A 13,690-nucleotide genomic window follows, 5' to 3' on the forward strand; every position below is an offset into this window, starting at 1 on the left:
ATGCCTTTAATCCCAGCACTTGGGAGGCAGAGGCAGGTGGATTTCTGAGTTTGAGGCCAGCCTGGTCTACAAAGTGAGTTCCAGGACAGCCAGGGCTACACAGAGAAACCCTGTCTCGAAAAACCAAAACCAACAACAACAACAACAATCAAACTGTTGCATGGCATGAGAGCCTTCAGAAACTAAGACCCAGGTCTGGGGGGTGGGCAGAGGTGGCTCAGTTAAGAGCACAGTAAATATGAGCCAGAGACCAAGCCAGATTCCTCTAATAAGCCTGTAAGTCATCAGGCTTTCTGATTTGGGGTCCTGCCCTGAGTGCCTGCTCAGTGCTGGACTGTGGCCTGGAAGTGTTAGCCAAATAAATCCTTTCCTCCCTAAGTGCTTTTTGGTCATAACATTTGTCACAGTGACAAAACTCAAACATTAGGTGGCAGAAGCTGGGAAGGTTAGCAGGGGAGGACTGGCTGTTTATGGGTACAATGGAAGTATAGATTCTTGGGTTCTGTAGCACAGTATCTATCGCACAGATAGATTTTTGTTGTTGTTGCTGGAGATAATATTTTTGTTATTTTATGTGTTTTGTCTGTGCACCACCTGCATGTCTGGTACCTGTGAAGGGCTGAAAGGGCATTGGATTCCCCTGGAACTTGATTTACAGATGATTATAAACTGCAATGTGGTTGCTGGGAATTGAACTCTGATCCTCTGGGAGAGCAGCCACTGTATTTAACCACCGAGTCATCTCTATAGACCTGGTGCTGGAGATCAAACCCAGTACGAGCAAAGCATAGAATCTACCATTATACCCTTATGGTGGTTTGAATAAGAGTGGCCCCATAGGCTCATAGATGTGAAAGCTTAGTCATCAGAGTGGCACTACTTGAGAAGGATTAGGAGGTGTGGCCTTCTTGAAGTAGGTGGTCTTATTAAAGGAATAATGTCACTGGGGGGTGAGCTTTGAAGTTCCAAAAGCCCACCTAATAAGACCACCTCTCTTCTGCTGCTGCTTGCAGATCCAAGTGTAGAACTCTCAGCTATTTCTCCAGCACCCTGCCTGTGTGCGGCTGTGCCTCCTGCCATGATGTTAATGGACTAAGCCTCTGGAACTATAAGTATGCGCCAATTAAACGTGCTCTTTTATAAGAATTGCTGTGGTCATGCTGCCTTTTTACAATAACAGAACACTGACTAATACAATCTCCAAACCCCATGGTGTATTTCAAAACAGTTACAAGGAAGGATTTTGAATATTTTCTTTCCTTTTTGTGTGTGTGTGTGTGTGAAAGGTTCTACATTTTATTGCTGAACAAACCACACCCCCAATTTAAACATAACTAAGTCCCCGGGTTAAGAATGTTGAGCTCCATCTGGTAGGACGGATCGATCACTGTGGTTCAGTATAAACCCTCAGTCTTGCCATTGTGTGAATCCTTACAGACCCTGCTTAGTTCTCCTCTGGCATCTCCTCTTAGAGTTGTACCTGTTTGGTTACCAGTTTCCACCTGAGTCCTTTGAGTAATAGTGTGATTTTGCTTTTGATTCTTGGTCAGGAGTCTCTTGATTGGGAAAGTCTTGTGAGAAGACCTGAAGAGAAGCTGGGTTGAGGAGATGGTGCATGACAACAGAGGCTCCAGCTGGAAGAACACGCTGGAAGGATTTTGAATATTATCAGAGAAATGATAAATATTAGCAGTAACAAGTATAACAATTACACACTTGAACATTACACACATTACATATTCCTCATAAATATGCATAGTCATTATGTATCAAAAAGAATCTAAGTCCACTGGGCATGGTGGTGCAGGCCTTTAATCCCAACTCTCAAGGCAGAGGCAAGTGGGTCTCTGTCAGTTTGAGGCCAGCCTGCTCTACAAAGTGAGCTCCAGGACAGCTAGGGTTATGTAGAGAGAACCTGTCTCAAAAATTAAAAAAAAAAAATTTAAAAGAAAATAAAAAAAGAATGTAGATCTACATTAATTTCTGAGTTAGTCAATGAATGAATTAAAAATGATCAATGTAACTTCATAGATGTGGAGGGGCAGGAACAGAACGAGGAACTGAGAAAAGTTTGGTGGGTGGTAATGTCTCCTTGGCCCTGTGTATGCTTGATGCTTCCTGTCTGTTTTGTCCTGTTCGTACTTCATGCTTTGTGAGCTCTTGGCTGAGGGACATTAGAAATCTCCAGTGCAACACAGCAGAGGGGGACAGCTGAACTTGGATAGAACCCATATCAGACATAACTGGAGGGTGGCTCCTGCACACATGTGTGTGTTTGCACATGTGTGCCTGCACACACAGACACACAGATACATGAACACACACATGCATGCACACACAATAAAATATCTCATAAAAAAGAAACAGTCTGAGTTCTGAAAATCGGTGGGAGGTTTCCTCTACTTGTGAAGGCAGCACCTTCAAATGGATGCCCTGAGAGGAAGAGATTGCCTCCTCTAGAACAGCCTGTCTAGGGACGTGATATTTTAAAGATCATGATAACTTTCACCCTGATTTTGAAAAAAAGAAAAAAAAAAAGCTAGTAAGTTTTAAGGCCTGGGAGAAAATAAAGTATTTCTAAAACACTCAGGTAGGCACACCCAGCCATTCTGTGTGATGTCTAACCCAGGAAGCTCACCTGCCAGGACTGTGCTAAAGTCAGGAAACTTTGATTCTCTCCCTTTCCTTCCTTCGTTTGCATTTGGTGCTCATCAGGACATTTTGATGCAGCAATACTTTGACAAGATGATCTGAAAATCTGCTTTGTCTATTTGGTGGGAAAGAACAAGAGGCGTCGTCACCCAGTGGAACCTCTAGATTGACATTCTTTCTCTGCTAGTGCTCAACAGGGCATCAGACAGAGACTGACAAAACTGGAAAGATGTGTTTTCCTGGCAGCAGGTTCGAGCAGAATTTTGTACCGCGTGATTGCCAAAGGAGCCTCATCTAAATGTAAGGAGAGGAACGAGCTTTGGCAAGGCAAGCACAGATCGAAATCTTTCTTTGTCAGACTTGAAGGCCGATGGTTTGGGATGGTAAAAGCAAAAAACAAAAACAAAAACAAAACAAAAACAAAAAACAAAAAACAAAAAAAAACCCAACCCTGATATTGCAAGAGAATACTCGACCTGAGGAGAAAATTGGAGCTAGACCTGGCAGTGGGGAGATATGGGACGAGTGTGTTGTGTTTGCTGGCTGGTTTCTTTGCTTCACAGAAAGAAAACAGGACAGAGCATCCATGAGACTCCCCCACACCACATTCTTGAGCTCTCTACTCCCACAGGAAGCTGAAGGGCACATCACTGCGGGGCTGGGATTGAGAAGAGGCCTCGAGACTGTCTGGGACATCTAGTGCCACGCACAGCCTGACCCTGGGAAATCTAGACTGCATGAACCATTCACATGAAGGCAGAAGGACAGACAGATTAGACTGAGTTGGGACAGAGTCTCCTGGGGGGAGGGTCTCCTGGAAGGGGAGTTAGGAACTTGCTTTCTGTCTGATGACCATGGAGGTCAAAAGGACCCCGATTCTAGGGGATGTGAGAACAGCTGCAGTCAATGCGCCAGGAATGATCAAAGGAGGCCTTGACATCAGTTCGAGGTGGCTGTCCCATTACCCAGGTCACGCTTCACTCAGATGAAGAGAACGGGCACTCCATTTCCCCCACAGACTCACTGCCCCCTTCTGTTTGAAGCAGAATGGTTGCTGGGGGTGGGGAGTGGTGAGCACAGGCCCAGTGTAAGCTGTTCCATTCTGTCCATATAACCAGTGCTGACCCGGGAACCTGGTCAGGCATCCTGACTTTGTAACATTACTCTGTTGATAAAAGTCACAGGAGTGGCACCTGATAGCGTCACCCTCCCAACGTTCGGGCTGAGTTGGAACTGGGGCAAAGTTCATGGCAAGCTCTCAACTAGGTAACTTCTGTTCACAGCTCTGGGAAGTGAGCCAGGAACAGGTTAGCTGCATAAAGTCTGTGCACCCTGGCAGCTAGCGGCTGTGTGGACAACCATACTGTCCATTTAAGCTAACCTCTTAAAGACAAAGAGTGAGGCTTTATAAAGTGAGAGACACAGGACTTCAATGTCTACAATAGGAGAGTACTTACTTTCAGTGTTCCAAGTCTTAGCTGTCAACCCATTCCCAGTGAGGACAATGATGGGAAGTCAGGTCCCGGGCAGACATCCTTGCTTGTTATATCAGCAGGGAGGAAACCCATGGTTGCTAACAGCCCAGCTATGCAGGTCTTCTGTATAGGTTACATCACTACATTGGCAGGGGCTGTGGAAGAGGGATTATGCTAATAATACAAACTGGAGTAATTCTTTACTGGTCCTGTTTATTTTGGGTTCTTAGATGCCAGCTCTACCTGGGTACCTCTGTCTTTCCCAAGCTTTGAGCATTTTTCTTCTGTTCTTAAAATTACACACACACACACACACACACACACACACACACACACACAGTAGCTGTCTTCAGACAAATCCAAAAGAGGGCATTAGATCCCATTACAGAGAGTTGAGCCATCCCAGGGTTGCTGGAAATTACTCTCAGGACCTCTAGAAGAGCAGTCGATGCTCTTAACCCCTGAGCCATCTCTCCAGTGCTCCTCTGTGGTTTTTTTGCATCGATTTTCTATGACCTCAGCTTTTCATTATTCCTTGGATATGCCAAAGCAGTCAGGCTGGAGAGATGGCTTAATCTGATACCCTCTTCTAGCTTTGCACTCAAAAGCACAAATGTACACACAGCCACACAGATGCATATAAGAAAAAAAAAGGACACGGAATAGCTGCATGAATTACAACACAAGGCAGAAAAAGTGCTCCCTACTAAACTTATTTGTGAAGAAATACTGCAGTGGTTTGAAGAAGAAGAGTCCTAGAGAGGCTCATGTATTTAAATGCTTGGCTCCCAGTTGGTAGTACTGCCTGGAAAGGTTATCGAGCCTTTAGGGCCCTTGCTGGAAGAGCTACATCACAGAGGGAAAGTGACAGAGGGCAGGGCTTTGGAGGTTTATAGCAGGCCCCATTTCATGCTCACTCACTCTCTGATAAAGAAGCAATCACGAAGCTTCCTGCTCTTGCCTTTCCCACCATTAATGATATCTAGCCCCGTGGAACCAAGAGCCAAAATAAACATTTCTTTAAGTTGCTTTTTATCACTTGACTGTCTTGGACCAACCAACCACCTAATATAATGACACAGAGACAATTATTATTATTTATTATAGCTCATGCCTTAGCTTAGGCTATTTCCCAACTAGCTCCTGTAATTTAATTAACTCATTATTCTGATCTAAGTTCTGCTACACGGCTCATTAGATACCTCTCCTTCAGGCTCCACACCTATTTCTTCATCTGTGTCTGGCTAGGGAATATTCCACCTCTCTCTTTCCCAGAGTTCCTATCTCTGCCCAAAAGTTTCACCTATCCTTTCCTGACCTGCAATAGGTCATACATTCTTTATTAAACCAATCAGGTGATTGGATTAGTTATTTACAAAACACAGAGACAGATGATGCTTCATAAAAAATTTAAAAAAAAAGACAACTTTTACACAGTGCCCAGCACTCAACAGCTTTTGGTCATGATATTTTATCAGGTCACAAGAAGAGTGATTAATACAGATACCCTAGACAGAAAGCAAGAGGCTGTAGACTCAGAGTGAAAGATTGGGAAGTGCTGTTCCAGCTGAACCTGAAAGCAGGCAGGAATTGCCAGACTTAAAATACACTTCAAGATAAAAGCAGTAAAGACCAACAGCACAGATCATAAGCATCAAAGGAACCACTATATGAAGATATAACAATCTTAAAAACTGTTCTTTCACAATTTCTTACATATTTCTTATTATATTTCTTCTCACTAATCTCCTTTCTCCTTTTCCCTCACCCCAAGTCCCCCTTTTTTCTAAATAACTCGAACTCCTACTTCCATGTCTTTTTGCATGCATAGCCTGCTGCATTTACTTAGGGTTGCACCCATGAGCATGGGTTGGGGGTAATCTACTTGATCAAAGGAAACTTACCAGTGGCTATAGACTATGGAGAAACATGATTTTCTGTCATCCATCATCATGAACTGCTTATAATTTCTCATGGAGAAGTGGAGTATAATGGCTAGTCTTATGTCAACTTGACACAAGCTAAAGTCATCTGAGGGGAAGGAACCACTGAAGTGGAAATTTCTGGTTGCTTTATAGACTCAGTTGTGTCATGTGGTGTTTTTCTGGAAGCTGCCTAGAAGAAGGACATGCTATGTTTTGCTAGAGTGGACACTTCAGAGAACATATAACGCTCACAAGGGGTATAAGTGTAACCCAACAGACAGCGGACAACACTGTACGCATTGGTTCACCTTGCCTCTCTTTGCCCGTCTTTGTTGGGCATTGCTGATGCTGGTCTTCACTGACAACGCTGTGGCATTGGTTCACCTTGCTTTCTTCACTGATCATCATTTGTCGTGACTTGGTAGAGAGAAACACACCAAAGGACTTCTGGTGGTATTCTGGCAGCTTCTTGCCACTTCTGTGGACTCAGGCCTATTGGCAGAGCCTCACGATTTCTTCTGGATCAAACTGCCGTTGCTGATTCGTGAATGGTGTTTGTGAATGGATCAAGCGACTGCTGCTGATTCCTGTGAACTGAACTGCTGATAATCCCGACAATGAAGACTGGAATCACCCCAAAGAACCATTTCTAAACAGGTCCACATCCCCCTTTGCCCTATTAACCTTTCCTTTCCACTCCCTCTGGTGGGTGGTGGCCTAGAAGGGAAGTTAAAGCATTTAAGAACCCGTATTAAAGCGGTTTTGAAAAAATATAAGCCCACAAACCACACAATTTAAGAAAATGCCTCCATAAGATCTGGCTTTAGGCAAACCTATCGGGAGGTTTCTTAAGTACTGATGGATGTGGGAGGGTCCAGACCATTGTGAGTGGCTCTATGCATGGGTTGGTGGTCCTGAGTTCTAAAAGAAAGCAGACTGAGCATGCCACGAGGAACAAGCCAGTAAGCAGCACCCCTCCATGGCCTCTACATCAACTCCTGACACTAGGTCCTGCCCTGTTTGAGTTTCTGTACTGATTTCCATCAATGATGAACAATGTAAACCAAATAAACCCTCCCCCCCCCCCCCGCCTCCACAACTTGCTTTGGTCATGGTGTTTCATCACAGCAATGGTAACCCTGACTAAGTCACGAGCGTTTATGAGCCTCAGTACAGGGTGGAATATTGACAGGCCCAGTCTTCTGTAGACCTGTGTTACCGTGACTCTGAGTCTGAGTTCAAGAGCGCAGCATCCATGTCATACAGAAGACAGCATTTCACATGGCACCTTTCCACCTCTGGATCTTACTTTCATCTGCTCCCTCTTCCATGATGTTCCCTGAGCCTTAAAGAGGATTTATACAAATTCCTAGTTTAGGGCAGAGCCTTCAATGGCCATTTCTTCTGAGCACTTTGACCAGTTGTGAATCATTGAATTAACTGCCACCCACAACAAACTTCTCTGTACAAGACTGAGAGTGGCACTAATCTACAGATCTAAGCAAACAGATTCAGAAGGCAGACTGACATGTCCATATAGCAAAACATCAATGGCAGGCTCTCCCCCAGGGCTTACAACCTCCCCAGCCATGGATGTTTGCCTGAGTTAATAGTTCCAGGCCCGAATTTCCTCCTGCTGGGGCAAGCTTCTGATACACCCAGAAAGCAGATAGTTTTTCTCATAAAATCCTGGCACTCTTGCATCAGTGGTCCCGTCTTGTCTGACAGGTTAATGATATGGTGCAGGGTTCTCAATTGTGTAACATTGTTGATGATGTGTCTCCCCTTGTAGTCTGTATAGAACTTTACAACACTGTGATTGCTAGCCAGCATTGAAGGAAGTTCTAGCTCAGTTCCAGTATGATTTTTCTATGTCCTGCAAGCAGAACATGTGACATCTTCAGCAATAAGATCTATCTTCTAGTTCTGGCGGGGAACCAAGGGCAACAGTCTGTGTTGCTGTTTTTTTTTTTTTTTGGTGGGGGGGGGGCTTTGTGCCCTCTGTGGCTAACAAGTCATGTGAGAGAGGGAGGAACTGCAAACCAGGGCATTGAGTCTTTGACCTTTCTCTATCTATGACCCACTTCTTCCCTTAGAAGGGCTTCCCCACTCCCTGAGAAACTATTGTTGATAGTAGCACCAGGAGGAGGAGGGGGTGGAAGGAAGAGGAGAGGAAGGAAAACAGCAAGTCACAAACCAATATCCACGGTAAACACAAATACAAAAACCCTCAACAAAATACTTGCAAATAAAATTCAATAGCACATTTAAAAGATCATGCATCTGCTGAGCAGTGGTGGCAAATGCCTTTAGTCCTAGCATTCCGGAGACAGAGCCAAGCAGATCTCTGAGTTTGAGAGCAGCCTAGTCTACAGAACAAGTTCCAGGACAGCAAGGGCTACACAGAGAAACCCTGTCTTAAAAACAAAATTAAACAAACAAATAAAAAAAACCATGTATCGGCCGGGCAGTGGTGATGCAGGCCTTTGATCCCAGCACTTGGGAGGCAGAGGCAGAGGCAGGTAGATTTCTGAGTTTGAGGCCAGCCTGGTCTACAGAGTGCGTTCCAGGACAGCCAGGGATACACAGAGAAACCCTGTCTCAGAAAAAACAACAACAACAAAGCATGTATCATTATCAGGTGGATTTCATTTCCGGGATGGAAGAGTGGTCAAATGCATGCAAATTATTGGATATAAGGCTGCACAAAATAAGGTTACACAATCATTTTTCTAGATATAGAAAACAGTTGATGAAATTCAACATCTTTTCAGTATGGAAGTCCCAAGACGAGGTACAGAATTGTACTTGACATGACAAAGTCTATTCATGACAAATAGGCAAATTCCTCAGCGCATTGCATGAGGAATCGGAGAGAGAATTTCCTCTAAAATGAGGGAAAGAGAACGGTGTCCCCCTCTTCCTGTTCTTTTTTTTTTTTTTTTTTTTTTTTTGGTTTTTCGAGACAGGGTTTCTCTGTGTAGCCTTGGCTGTCCTGGAACTCACTTTGTAGACCAGGCTGGCCTCGAACTCAGAAATCCGCCTGCCTCTGCCTCCCGAGTGCTGGGATTAAAGGCGTGCGCCACCACGCCCGGCTCCGGCTTCCTGTTCTTATTCAATAGAAAACTTATAATTTTAACCGGAACAGTTGGTCAAAAGGAAGAATGAGATACAAACATGAAGGTGGGAGTCGCATCTTCCTTAGGTGTAGATCATGTGATTCTGTGCTTAGAACATCCTAAGGACTCAACTGCAAGACTTGCAGACCAAACACATTCAGCAGAACAGCAAAATATAAAAGCAAAGTGCAAAAACCAGTACCGGGTTTTTGTTTTGTTTTGTTTTTTGAGACAAGGTCTCAGACAGGTAGTCCAGGCTAGCCCCAAACCCTTAATCTTCTTGCTTCTCCTTTGTGTTGTGGTGACAGCTGTGCTCAGTCTTGCCTGACAGTCAGTAGGAGGTCAATAATGAGTCAACACTGAGCCTCCTGGGAGAAAAATTAGGAAACAATTCTATTCTTAAAGCTAAGCGAGAAGAGAAACGACTTCTACAACAGACATTTGAAAACACACTGAAGATAGAAGTTAATGACACAGCAAGATAGAAAAGCCTGTGCGTTCAGAGGTTGAGAGGATCAGTATTGTGACAGTGGTCTAGTCTAGAAAGTGATCTACTGATTCAATGCCATCTGCATCAGAATGACAGTGACACTATTCATACTGTCGGGTTCAGAGTGGAAGCCAAGAAAACTCATTTGAGAGACCGAAACTTTAAAACGAAAGCTTTGTTTTCTGAGCATTCAGGGAGGTAGCCAGTTTGGGAACTGACCTGTGTCCCTGTCTTAGTCAGGGTTTCTATTCCTGCACAAACATCATGACCAAGAAGCAAGTTGGGGAGGAAAGGGTTTATTCGGCTTACACTTCCATACTGCTGTTCATCACCAAAGGAAGTCAGGACTGGAACTCAAGCAGGTCAGAAAGCAGGAGCTGATGCAGAGGCCATGGAGGGATGTTCTTTACTGGCTTGCTTCCCCTGGCTTGCTCAGCCTACTCTCTTATAGAACCCAAGACTACCAGCCCAGGGATGGTCCCACCCACAAGGGGCCTTTCCCCCTTGATCACTAATTGAGAAAATGCCTTACAGTTGGATCTCATGGAGGCATTTCCTCAACTGAAGCTCCTTTCTCTGTGATAACTCCAGCTGTGTCAAGTTGACACACAAAACCAGCCAGTACAGTCCCCAAAGGGAGATTGCACATCATTTTTAAAGGATGGGAACACAGAGAGAAGGAGGAGAGGCGAAAGCTGCAGTGTTAGTTTTACAGTATAGGTTAGGCAAGGGAGTGCCCGCTTGAGACTGGGCCTTAACCAGGGCACCTGGCTTCAAGGTCCTTAATTCATTCTCCTAGACATTAGGTCCAGAGGTCAGGATGAAAGGAGACAAAGGTCAGCTGCATGTAGTTAATTAGGGCATAACAGGCAACTGGTTACATATTTTTATAACATATGCACCTTGGTTTAGATAACAGCAATTTCTTTTCTTTTCTTTTCTTTTCTTTTCTTTTCTTTTCTTTTCTTTTCTTTTCTTTTCTTTTCTTTCTTTCTTTCTTTCTTTTTTTTTTTTTTTTTTTTTTTTTTGGTTTTTCGAGACAGGGTTTCTCTGTGTAGCCCTGGCTGTCCTGGAACTCACTTTGTAGACCAGGCTGGCCTCGAACGCAGAAATCCACCTGCCTCTGCCTCCCAAGTGCTGGGATTAACAGCAATTTCTATAGTCTTTACCAGTTAACTGACAATTAAAAACAAACAAACAAACTTGGGGAAGTGGGATAAGTGTTCCTTCCTAAGCCTGGGAACATGAACTTGTTTGACTTCGCCAGCAAGATGTTGTCGCTGTGATGTCTGAACTCAGACAACTATTTACAACAAAAGCCCGTGAGGGATAGAAAAGTCTCCAGTTCCTCTGGGGCCTGAGACTTTGAATTTAGTTTCTCCCTTCGATTAAGTGGAGTCTGAAAAAAAATGTTAGTACTTAGAATAAGTTTCACTTGCTTGTTCCCAGCAATTAGACTAGGAAAAAAAAAATCCTTAAGAGCACAAAAGGTTCCAAATAACCGAAGCAATCGTAAACTAAGAGAAATCTTGGCAGCAACACAATGCAGTATATAAGACGTATCATGGAGGGACGGAAGAGATGGCTCAGGGGTGAAAAGTACCAGAGGCTCTTCCAGAGGATCTGGGTTCAATTGCCAGCACCCACAGGGCAGCTCGTAATCATCTGTAACTCTAGTTATGGATGCCCCGATACCTTCTTCTTCTGGCCTCCTTGGGCACCATGCATGCCTGTGGTGGCAAAACACCCACAAGCATGAAAAACCAGCCAGCCAGCCAGCCGGCCAGCCAGCCAAACAAACAAACCAAAGTCATTCAAACACACCAAATAAATTTACTTTAAATAGACCTATTATGGAGTCACGGTAACAAAATCGTATGGTACTGACATGTAAACAGACACACAGGCCGATGGAGCAGGGCCTAATGCAGACGCTTGTCCAAAGACAAGATTCCTAACCTGTGGTTAGGACCACAGGTTTCAACCTAACCTCTTCAGTTACCGCTGGAGCGCCCAGTCTGGTCTCCATATTTCTACAACAGCAGGTTTTCTCACTTGGCAGGCAGTGATTTACCCTAACATTTAGTCTCAAGAAATTTCAACCCTCTGCCAGCTATGGTGGTATAGCTCTATAATGCCAGCTATGGTGGTATAGCCCTATAATGCCAGCAATGGTGGTATAGCCCTATAATGCCAGTTATGGTGGTATAGCCCTATAATGCCAGCTATGGTGGTATAGCCCTGTAATCTCAGTATGTGGGGAGTGGGGGTTTGGAGAATCTAGAGTCTAAGGTTGGGTTTGCATGCTCAACTTGGCAGACCCAGTTAAATGAGAGAGATAAGAGAGATAGATATTAATTCCAATTGTCCTCACATTTATCATACCTGGCCAAGGGAGAGATAACCAAGTGTCTTAACCACAGTTCAGTGTGGAGATGAGGTGACCCAGATGTCACAAATTTTATACTTCAACATTTCCATACTGAACTCAGAACTGAAAGCCAGTGTCATTAATCTTGGATAAATTCAGGGGACTTCACGGGTAAAAAAAATCTGTAGGTAGTGAATGTCCTTAATTTGGGGTAGCCAGAAATTAAGTGCTAGATCAGGGAAAGGATTTTATCTTTCCATGACATCCTTACCCGAAAGGGGACAGAAAACAGTGCTTCAGTTTAATCCTGGAGACAGGTCATATATCTGGGTATTGGGCTCAGCCTACTTCTAGTCAGTGAACAACACTGGAATTTCTATAGTTTTACTGACCTCTCATGGGCATGGAGAATCTTCAGTGGCAACTGACTTCCTTATAGATACTGTATTCTTGACACGGGGCCTGAGAAGTAACTACATGTTCCAGCCTTTAGGATTAGAGCCTCGAAGTGTGAACTTGCGTTCAGTAGCCAATCCCAGGCCATCGCCTTGGGTCCTTTTCCCTCACACACTAGAGAGTCATCTGTATGTCTCCTCACACCATCTGGGGCATCATGGGAGGGGCAGAGAACTCGCTTTTCTGCATTCTGCCTGCACATTTCAATTTCTGTGTTGGGGGTTGGGGAGGCAGGAGCGTTGTTTTTTCAAGCTCAGTGGTCCCAGATTGAGAGGCTACTGTTTCTTAGAAACAGGTACTCCAAATACCCAGTAGCAGTTGCTTCATTCACAGGAATGGGGAGAAAGGTCACTAAAACCTGAACCTGCAGAGCTGGGCACTGACTGGCAAGACACCACTAAAAACAAACCAAACAAAGAGTGAAATTAAAGAGTGTAATTAATTAAGGGTATTCAGTCAACTTAACGCCTGCACTCTACACTTGTCTCTGGTTCACAAAGCTGCAGTTCCTGTCTGGAAGCCCTCTTCCCTTCAGGTCGAAGGACACAGTTCTGCAACAAATACTGTTGGTGTTTCTTTTTGTTCATAATCTTCCTGCACCTATGTAAAAGAAAAACCAAAACCAGAACAAACGAACAAACAAACAAACATGTAGTCCCTTTGTGAAGAGACTCCTGTCACCCAGTTTTCGTGGACCACTTACTTCAGGTTAGAACTCAGATCTGCAGACCCCCGGTGTTAGAAATCCAAACTGACTAGGACAGCAGTTAGATGTGTGAGCTAGGGGGTTAAGGGATGGGGGGTGGGGGGGCGGGCGGGACGGGAGAGGACCGAACACTCCTCCCTCAAGTGAAGACCAGATTACCAGCTGTACATCCTTTTCTTTTTTAATAGCCCCAGCAGGCCTTTCAGATAAGGGAAACACCAGAAAATTGTGTGCTTTTGTAAAAGTCCTCAATATCCCAGAAGCACAGTCAAACTGCACCCAGCTCTTTAGATTCCGTAAACACTAAGCCGTCCTGGAAAGAGAGATAGAGACCAAGAATTCGAGGGAAATTCTTGGTCAAAGACTGAGGGCTAAGAGGGAACCGGGCCAAGTGTGTCTCTTGGGAACCATCTGAATTGCACGAGGAACTGTAGCTTCTATTCTTTTCAGCTTTGGCTGTCATTGTGCTTTGATTTAGACACTTTGTGGATTCTCC

Source organism: Mus caroli, unplaced genomic scaffold (assembly GCF_978045245.1).
Source record: "Mus caroli unplaced genomic scaffold, Mus_caroli_1 scaffold_14, whole genome shotgun sequence".
In the NCBI taxonomy this organism is placed as follows: domain Eukaryota; kingdom Metazoa; phylum Chordata; class Mammalia; order Rodentia; family Muridae; genus Mus; species Mus caroli.